Source organism: Octodon degus, unplaced genomic scaffold, assembly GCF_000260255.1.
Source record: "Octodon degus isolate 3935 unplaced genomic scaffold, OctDeg1.0 scaffold00090, whole genome shotgun sequence".
Lineage (NCBI taxonomy): Eukaryota > Metazoa > Chordata > Mammalia > Rodentia > Octodontidae > Octodon > Octodon degus.
Genome location: NW_004524666.1, coordinates 2,186,467 through 2,192,862, shown reverse-complemented (window position 1 = coordinate 2,192,862; position 6,396 = coordinate 2,186,467).

Here is a 6,396-nt window from a genome sequence, read left to right as displayed (position 1 = left end):
TGTGACCTGGAATAGTGGATCTTCCACCCTGGCTCCCCTGTCTCTTTTTGTTGCTTGGCTGTTACAATGTGGACAGATTTCCTCTGCACTTCCTCTGGGCTGTTTCTGCATTTGAGGCTGCTACCCTTAGACTGGGCCTTCTACACCAGAGAAGGAAAGAAAGTTCTCTTAATTTATAGGTAATAATTATTGTGTCTTAGTGACAAGGAAAGTAGCTGAGACACCTAAAAATAAAAGATGTCTTCATATTTTAGGACAATTAATATTGACCAGGCATTTTAGACTTCCTTTGAGCATGGATTATTAGTTTGGAAATCTCTAAGACATAGCTCAAGGATCGAACTCCCAGCCCCTGCACCTGCTTATGGGTGCTTTAATCCACTGAAAACTCAGAATATTTTGTGAAATATTATTACATTTTTTATGTATTTTAGCACAAGGTCTACAGGTTCTCACTACACATATCAGATTCATAGCAATCCTTTTGCTTTCAGCCTTTCAAACACTGGTATTACAGGAATGTGCTTCAAGTTCAAAAATTTTCCTCTAGCTGATGTGTACTACTATTTTTTTTGTACTAACACAATATTTTAACTTGTTTATGAATTTTGATATATCTTTACCCTTCATAATGCAGTAAAGTAACAGACTGGCATAAATCATTACCTAAAAGATATTCTCCTCTGGTACATGGTGACTTCTTTTTGATGTACAATTAACATTTTGGTTTAGAAAAAAATTTTTCATCACATTATTCATACTTAAATATTTCTTTTTTCTCATGTTATTTTATTCTGTGTTTGGAAAATCCAAAATGTATCTGTTAGAAAACAAAATGTATATGTATATGTTAAAATGCGGATGTTAATAACATATCTTTATTTCAATTATTTTCAATTTTATTACACATTGTTGGTTTTTCTGAATAACAACTGTGCAACATAAATGCTTTCCTTACATGGATATTAACATAATAAAAATCACTAAATAAATGAAATTTTCTCTTTGTTACTTTTTAATTACTTTCCTCAGTGGCCACATCTTACATTCTGTTCCTTGGCTTTGTTACATTATCTCTCACTTTATTTTTGAATTCTTCATCTGTATTCTCTGCACAAGATAAGTAGACCATTAATCATAGACATTTCTCTCTTTCCTCTCTCCATTTTACTCTATATTTTAAGCTATGATATGCCAGATTATTTTTTACATTTATTACTGGTCATAGAATGAATGGGCTTTATCATACATTTTCATGAATAGCATGCAAATGAGAGATGCTAGGGACACTCTCCTGGACTTCTGCTCAGGACTCTACTGAGAGCTTTACTCCAGGAGTAGAGCCGGTATTTTATTTTCTGATTATTAAGTGGCATCATTCTCACAAGGGCCCCTCCCTGCATAAAAGGTTATCGGACGATTCTCTTTCATTGCTATGCTCAAAGCATTCCTACAAGGGGAATCCTTTCTCTGGAATGTTTTTGGTACAGAGTCTTGCTACAGAGTTTCGCCTTGTAATAATCCTCCTGGTTTAGCCTCCCCAGCTCTGGGATTACAGGCATGGAATTTCAGTGGCCAGAGACACAGTATGCCTGGGGTTCCAGGGCCAGCTCAGCATGTGGTACCAGGAATCTAACCCAGGTCCTTGGCACTTGCCAGTCAGACACTTAGACCACCGAGCTACCTCCACAGCCAGTTTTTCCTTTTTGAAAGTTTTAAAGATAAAAGAAAACAAGAACAATAAACCAAAAACAAAGTTTAAAACAAAGCAATAAAAGAACAATAAAACACCACTTTAAAACAAGATGATAAGAAATTAACAATGGTTTTTATATTACATTTTATCTTCAAAATAGTTGCCCAAATACCAGATATAGGTACGCAAGATTGATCAAACAATTATGCATTAACTGTTTCTTTCAATAAACCAATAGACATTAGTAGTCTAATTACTGTAGCTATCTTCCCTTCCTTTTTTGGTCCTTCTTTCCTCTGTTGTTCCTTCCTTAAAAAAAAAAAGAAGAAGAAGAAACCCATAACAATGAAACTGCATTTCAAAACAAGTTAGTAGGGCAGGTAATGTAGTTGGTAAATTGTGTATTGTTGTCTTCCTTGTAATTGCTCGGTGTAGAAAATACAGGCATCATGTCTTTCAGGCCTTATCTTTCTTTTCTGTCTTTATCACCTACACATTCTTAATTTTTTGAAAATTGATACTATTTTTAGAAATGCTTCTTTGGTTTACTGGGATATGATATAGTTGAACAAACAAGATAACTGATTTTGGTAATTAGTTTTGATTACAAATATGTTAACCTTATTAAACAAATAAAACATTCTAAAATACATTGTTAACCAATTATTACTCCTATGGTGATATGAAAAACATTCAAAACATTAAAATGTATAATAATAAATAATTGGGAACAGTAGTACTTCAGAGGAAAGAAATCATCCGTAAGATGTAGGCAATTCAAGGAAGAAGAAAAGTCTAACGTGTAATACATAATAGAACTGATTTAGAGAAGATTAATTTCATATAAGACTCCAAATCACTGGGAATTAAAAATGAAATAGAGGAATTAAAATATAATTAATCGAAGGAATGAGATGTCTCTGTGCAACTCCTCCCACTGGATCTCCTTTAGCTTAAGAATCTAATTGAAAATTGCATTACAAACTTTAGATAACATTATTAAATTGGATTTTGAGAATTCTCAGAACTCCATAAATAATACTATTTTGGAAATATATTCATGATTTATTAACTAATTTAATTGCCTACTAAGTTTTTGTTTTTGAATACTGACTAAAGAGGAGATCTTAGATAAAATAAAAGTGGTCAGCACACTGTTAATTTGTTACATCACTTTTTGCTAATTGAAAAACCACAAATACATTTTCATTATATTAAAGCCCTTCACTCTAGTGGACCTCTAATAGAACAGCAACATTTTTAATTTAGTAGAACATTTTAGCCTAAAGTCTACGCATAAGTATATTATGCTGCTGCTATGAGAAATTATGGAACAATGTTATACTGTGTGCTCTTGAAATGTATTTATTAAATATTTATTCATTAAATAATTGAAAATATTTACTTAATAATTTAGAGTATTCTAGTCATTTGAGGATTTAAATAATCCTTTGAAGTGAAATTTTCCCCCTAAATCAAAAATAATGTCTTGACAGAAGTCTATAAGAATGAAGGGCTGTGATATTATTTTCAATCCTATTTATCTTTTTAATGAAAATGTACCAAGTTAATAACCATTCTTCAGGTTTGTTATAAGCTGTTCTCTTTATATAAATATGAATACATAAATATTATCTGACAATATTACTTATTTTTTATAATGAATATTTAATTTGAAAATAGGGTCCATATAAAGATTTTTTAAAGTTATTTGTGCAAGTGTCTATATGTTTGTGTTTACAACTTATTTTTTCTGTTCTGCTGTTTATCATCATTAATGTTCTGCAGTCAGAGTTCCTATTATACCTTTAACTAAATCTGTTGGATGGAATTAAAAATATTCACAACAGCAATTGTTTCCTTGGCAACAACTCTTTCTAAAGCAACTATCAATGTTTTTAGTTCAGATTTGCTCAGAATAAACAATGTATTATCCATCACATTTTAGCAGGAATCTGTGAGGTAATTCAGATTGCGAAATATGACAGAACAAAGAATGCAGTGTAACTCTGATTAGATAAAAGAAAGACAAAAGCCTGCCTTAGATTACTCAGCTAGAAAGACCATTTCACTGTATACGTTTTCATCATGGAACCCGTTACTTGGAGCAACCTAATTACATGTTCCTGTGCCATACTCACTCATGTTTATCTCAGAGTAAACTATTTCTTTTCTTCCTTAAAGGAAGACATGTGTTTTGTGTCAGCAAGTTCCAGCACATATTATACTTCAAATCCCTAGATCATTAAAATCCATAACATTTTATACTTTTAAAAATATTTTAAGAACACCTGCAATTATTACAAAATCTGCTTTTTCTATTCTACCATTCAAGAGATAACTTCATACACCTTTAATGCTATCCTTGCAAAACCTGATGCCCTGGACACAACACCCAAAAGTGCTACTAGTAAAAACTGAAAGATCAGAAAATTTGGGACACAACTGAGTTACAGGATGTTTCAGTACAGGTTCTCCTATGTTGCAAATCCTCACTGACCTTGAAAGTCTAGGGTCAAAATGTTGGCTGATCTTGCAGCCCTTCATTTTCTCTAATTTTTGGTCTGCAAATTTAGGTTGTTAACCCTCCAGAAGAGAAGCTTATTGTCATTACTGTACAACATAGGCAGGGTATTTGACTGACCTTATCATATACAACAGCAACATTTCTTGTTATATAGATCTTGTTTTACTTGGTCTTAACCATCCTGCAGAAAAGTATAAAAACTAGGTATAAAGGTAAAGCCATATCAATATGCTGAACTGTAAAATGCTTAAGTCAACAACTTCTGACATTGCCAGTCTGATCCTGAGAATCTCCAGAAGATTTTTGAATCTAACAGTTAATTGGAAACATTCTCACCCTGACTAACTATATATACTAATACCTGTGAACTAAGCAACTGCACTGCAGATGGTAATCTGTAATAGCAGTTTCATGCTTGGAGTGCTTGTCATTCTGCTCTTCTGAATATGGGCTGCTTGTCATGACATGCTAGTTGCTGTTATACTGTCTCTTGGGTAGATGGTTGTTCAAAAAGAAGAGGGTGGTGAATGAAAGCAAGAGACAGGAAAAGGAATATTGTGGGACTGTCCTGCTTCAAGGTTGTATATGGTGAGATTTTTGGACTTATGCGTAAACATAAGAGGTATATAACTCTTTATGCCTATTTTTAAAATATATTCTAATTTTAAATTTTTTTATCATATTCTGTAGGGACTTAAAGCTCAACATATCAATACTTGATAAAAAAAACCTGTTCCATGTTATGCCTAAGATATTTGATATTCAGACAGATAGTAAGGTTAAGTTTAACAACCTAAGCTCTATGGTAAAAACAATAAGCTTGTCTTCTGGATGGTTAACAACCTAAGTTTGCAGTCCAAATTAGATAAAAAGAAGGACTGCAAGGAAAACCAACATTTTGGTCCTAGTCTTCCAAGGTCAATTAAGACTCAGGACATATGAGAACTTGTACTGTCACATCATGTAACTCAGTTGATCGAGATTATGGGGCCAAAGAGGAAAGTGATCGATGACACAGAGTGTGCCTAAGGAGAGTCACATGGAGAGAAAACATTCTCTCAGGCTTTCACAGAGAGCATATTGGCCAAGCAATGGCCGTGACTTATCCACATGGCTGACACTGACAAAGGTTCTACAATCTGAGGTACAGGATCTCAGGATAAATCCTGATGGCATTTCACTGACCTTATGAGACCCAAAAGGTACAACTCTTGTTGCATAGGTCCTGCTTTACCTTGGTATTAACCATCCAGCAGAAAAGTATAAAAATGAAATATAAGAAGTAAAGCCATGCTGTTATGTTGAGCTGAAGGGGACTCAGGTCAACAATTTCTGACATTGCCAGTGAAGCGGAAGACCCAATACTATTATGGCCTACTGGACTCTTTTAGAATATTTTGCTGAGTTTACACACCTATAATATTCAAATAATGGAACTTAACAGAAAAAGGGTATACAGATGAATGTCCATTTTGTATCTGTGTATTCAAAGTGGTTAGGATAGATATATAGTTGTATTCTCTTAATGAATAGAGGGATTTGTTCTAATGGTGTTTGTAAATAGGATATCATGTCCACATTTTGTACAGCAATTAACCACTAGGAAGGATGTATGCATTGTGTTAATTATTGAAACAATCCTACCAATTTGATTTGAAACCATCTCATTGCTATTTGTTTCTCAATAAAATTATGTAAAAAATAAAACAAAATAAAAAACCCAGTAGTATTATGGACTACTGGACTATATTGGAGTATTTTGCTGAATTCAAGCACCCATAATATTTAAATGACAATGGAATACCCTTCTCTGATAAAACTAAACAAAAAAAGGGGACACAAATGAAGGAGCATTTTGTATCTGTATATTCAAGACAGTTACGATAGATATACAGCTATATTCTCTTAATTCAATGAATATGAAGATTTGTTCTAATAGTGTTTGTGGACAGGATATCATGCCTGCATCTTGTGTAATGAATAACCACTAAGACAACATTATTCAATGTATTAATTATTGAAACTGCCCTACCTGTCAGTTTTGAAACTGTCTCATTGCTCTTTGTTTCTCTATAAAATTATTTTTAAAAACCTGTAAAAAATGAGTTGCAGGCACAGACTTCACATTCAGTACACTGTCTGAGAGACAGCAAATATAACCAATCTGGTTCCT